Source organism: Suricata suricatta, chromosome 2 (assembly GCF_006229205.1).
Source record: "Suricata suricatta isolate VVHF042 chromosome 2, meerkat_22Aug2017_6uvM2_HiC, whole genome shotgun sequence".
Lineage (NCBI taxonomy): Eukaryota > Metazoa > Chordata > Mammalia > Carnivora > Herpestidae > Suricata > Suricata suricatta.
In genome coordinates this window covers 140,483,015-140,487,134 of record NC_043701.1, presented here as the reverse complement: position 1 = coordinate 140,487,134, position 4,120 = coordinate 140,483,015, and the positions used below count along the sequence as shown (strand labels likewise).

The window sequence follows — 4,120 nt, the reverse complement described above, 5'->3', positions numbered from 1 at the left end:
GATATTGGCTAAGCAATAAAGCCCATCATAAAAAGACAAGTGCTGTATGATTCCACTCACATGATATGTGTGATGGTCAAAATCGCAGAAACAGAAGTAGAAGGTGGTGTGGGGGTCCAGGTGGGGTCTGGGGAGGGGAGGCAGAATTCGTGTGTGGTGGGGACAGTTTCAGTGTTGCCAGAGAAAAAGCTCTAGAGATATTTTGTACATACTTCACATTATGAAACTGAACTGGACTTAAAGATGTCAAGACCGTAAATTTAAAGGCATGTGGATTGATGAGCGGAAAAAAAAGTCCGCTGGAAACATCCAGATAGAAGCCCGGAAAGAGACAGAGATGGAAAGGCAGACAGAACTGCCGAGACACCACCTCAGAGCTGAGATGTAGAAGGAGCGAGAACAGCACAGAAGGACTGGTCGGGAAACATCGGGCCTGCCTTTTCCAAAACCGACCAGAACATTCGGCCTCAGATTTTGGAAGTGCTAAGAACCGCCCACCGAACCCCCAGGAGAGTAGATGTAAAACTGCGCACGTACCTCATTCCAGGACCGCTGACAAACACAGACAAGGAAGATCTTCATGACTGCCGGGGGGGGGGGGGGGGTCAGACAACATTGCCTCCTGCGCTGAGAACCATGTGAGAGAGGACTTCACACCGGTGACAACGTGGGGGGAGGCTGCAATGTGCCCCCTAGAGCAAGTCACCCCCAGCCCCGGAACCTGGGACCGTCCCCTTGAAGAGCAAAGAGTGAGTGAGGGAACGATCTTCGGAGGAGGGGCTCATCCTGGATGGCCTGCGCCTTGAGTGCAGTCACATGTGGCCTTGTGAGACACACACACACACACACAGACACACACACAGAGACACACACACACACACACACACACATACACAGGGAGGGTGAAGGAAGATGGCGCAGAGAGACGTGAGATGCTGGTGACTTGGACACACGGGTTGGCGCCCTGGCAGCCACCAGAAGCCGCAAGACGAAGAAGAGATTCTCTCCTAATGCCTCGGAGGGAGTGTGGACCTGCCACACCTTGACTTTGGACTTCTAGCCCCCAGAACCCTGAGAGAATGAACGTGCACTGTGTTAGCCACCAAGCCTGTGATATTTGTTATCGCAGCCCTTGGAACCGAATGTGCCACGAAAGACAGACCAGTATGCTGAAAACGCAAAAAGATCTGCCCGTCTGAAATTCTACATCCAGTGAAAATCTCCAAAAACGACAGGGAAAAAGATGAGCCAATGCGGGGAGAATGTGTCCCCCAGGATCCTGCATCCCAGGAGGCGCTAGGTCACCCCACAGCAACAGCAAGACTGCAACCCTGGGAGGTGAAGTGACATGGTAACTCACCTTCCTGTGGTACGTGCCACCACACACACGTACCGAATCCTGGTGCGGTGGACCTTGAACCCGCACAGTGTCACTTGTGGGCAATGTCTAGGGAAGCTGGGAAACAAGAGAGGCTGAAGGATGCTGCTGAGCGGAAAGGAAAGAGCAGGGGCGGGCGGAGGGGGCGGAGCTGCAGGCAGGCGGAAAGAGCAGAAGCAGGCCACGCACAAAAGAATCACTGGTGTGCACACCAACGACACTGCCTCAGGCTTAAACACACATGGAATGAAAGCTGTGACGGGACCAGTGAGAGGGAGGTACCTCGAGGTCAGAGGGTTCCCGTGCTTTAGAATTTTTAGGGAAGCGGCAAGAGAAATGATTTATGTGCGTGGTGAGGCAGACACATACGCCATGAGCCTCCTGTAACCCCCCAAGGAACGAACAAAATGAATTCTAAAAACAAGCAGATGGAGTGGGGGGCCGAATAATGAAATACTTGGTTCATCCAAAACAAAAATCAGAAAAGGGTGCAAAAGAAACCTGACAGGCTGGCAGGACAACAGAAAACAAATGGTAAGATGGTAAAAGTAAATCCAAACCTACCAGTATATTTAATAGGTAATTAAATACCCTGATCAAATGATAAGGATTGTCCCAAGTATGCTCAGTCTGCTCGTGCTGAACGCTGTTCTGTAAATGTCTGTGCACTTCCTATACACATATTATATTGGAAAAAATGATAAAAGACAAACTATCACAGTAGGTTAAATAAAAACACCCTAGAGGCGCCTGGGTGGCTCAGTCAGATAAGCGTCCAACTTCGGCTCAGGCCGTGATCTCATGGTTCATGGGTTTGAGCCCTGCATCAGGCTGTGTGCCGAGAGCTCAGAGCCTGGGGCCGGATTCAGATTCTGTGTCTCCTCCCTGGTCACACTCTTTCTCTCTCTCTCAAAAATAAGTAAACATTAAAAAAAAAAAGCCTACAAGTTCTCATAGGAGAACAGTTTAAAGCAGACGGAGGGGAAAGGGGAACTAGGTAGGCGAGCAAGAACAAAGAGAAAATGGGCGTCATGATTCAGACAAAGTAGACTTTAAGGCGAGAAACACTGTTGGAAATGAAGATTATTTCATTATGAAAAAAAGGCTCAAAAACCTAGTAACGGTAATAAATAAAAAAATGTGTGTGCCCAAACATAACTTTCAAATATATAATGCAAAAAGCCCGGAAAAACCAAACGGATGAATGGGCAAATCACTGTTCTTCAAAGACCCGTCCCCAGGACACGGACCAAAGACATCAGAGATGGATTCTCCGGGAGAAGGGGAAGGGGGATGTGAAATTAAAGATCAAAGAAATATAAGGAGAAAAAAATAAAAACACTAAGTCACAGGAACAAAACCTCACTTTGATTATATATCAGCAGATTTTTCTGTAAAGATCAAGACAGTCAATATTTCAGGCTTTGAAAGCCAAACAGCAAAACCAAGCAACGGTTATGGCCAAAAGGTTCATGCGCCTAAAGACAGTCTTTCTTACAGTTTCCATGAAAACATGTAAACATCGGGGCGCCTGCGTGGCTCAGGTGGGTAAGCGTATACGTTAGCTCAGGACATGATGTCACGGGGAGCAGGGGAGGCAGGCACGGAAGGAAGAAACCAGCTGTCCTACCGGCTACGGCCCAGTGCCACCTTCACAGCCTGCCAGCCCATGAGGGCCACATTCTAGGACATAGGACACACACCAGGGTCCCGGGGGTGGCCCTCACAAGAGCCTCCTGCTTGCAGGACACCCGCACCCTTCCCACAAGGGCAGTTCCCCAGGGGACGTCTCAGGCTCCCGCATAGGCAAATCCAGCCCTGGCTCAGTGCCTGGCCCCGGGAAGACCTTGTAAGGATCATTAATGGACACAGGAGTGAATCCAGAAAAGGCCAACAATCCACAGGGACCGCTGGCTCTTGGCTACCATCAAACAGCCTAGAATAACTGCAAACAAACTGGAAGCAACGCATTGGGCAGAGGCGGCTTCCGCCCACCCGATACCCACCCTTCCTCTCTTGCTTCCTAGCAGAACCTGCGTTCCCAAGGCTGGCACTAGGCCATTGGGACCCTGCTTTCTCAGTCGTCTTGCAGCAGCATGCGGCCAGGGACAGGTGAGCAGGAGTCACACGGTGGGGCTTCCCGGTGAGCCGCTTACAGAGGCCCGCACAGCCGCGGCACACCTTCGCCCTGTCCTCCTTCCTGCTGCCTGGAGATGGATGCGATGGCTGGAGTTGCAGTGTCCCACAGAAGGCAGGCCCCGAGGACAGCAGTGCCACCACCCCAACCCAGACAACTGCTTCTGCACCAGAGCAGGTGGGCCTCCCTCTGGTCTAAGTCACTGTCACTGCTGTGCATCTTTTGTGGTCAATAGCAGACATAGCTCTGAGAGCATGTGCTCAGCCACTTGCCTTCAAAGGGTGGAATGGCATCCTTGGAAAAGGCATCCAAGGCCAGGAGGTCCTTCCCATCTTTGGACCCGCTGTGTTTGTGCTTATGTTTCCTTCAGAAGAAGGATCTGTGAGCAGCTGCTGACCGCTTCCTTGTGGTGGTGGTGATGTTGTCTTTGACTTCAGTCTTGCTGATTCTCCTGGAGAATTTCTAGCCCATCCTGAGGTCACAGGGAAGGGTGGCACTGGGAGGGGCCCAGGGACCGCCTCTGCCCTGCCGGCCCTGCTCTTCCCATGAGGAGGGCATGAGCCAGGACCATAGGTTCCCCCAGGGCGCCTCTGCAGGTTCCCTGG

At 51.5% G+C, this 4,120-nt stretch overlaps 1 protein-coding gene across 1 annotated transcript in view; it reads left to right on the top strand.

Annotated features, from left to right (window-relative positions):
* The window catches only part of LOC115276094 (disks large homolog 5-like), a 14,723-nt gene that overhangs the window by 9,628 nt on the left and 975 nt on the right, over positions 1-4,120 (top strand). The gene's annotated exons all lie outside the window — the stretch shown is intronic.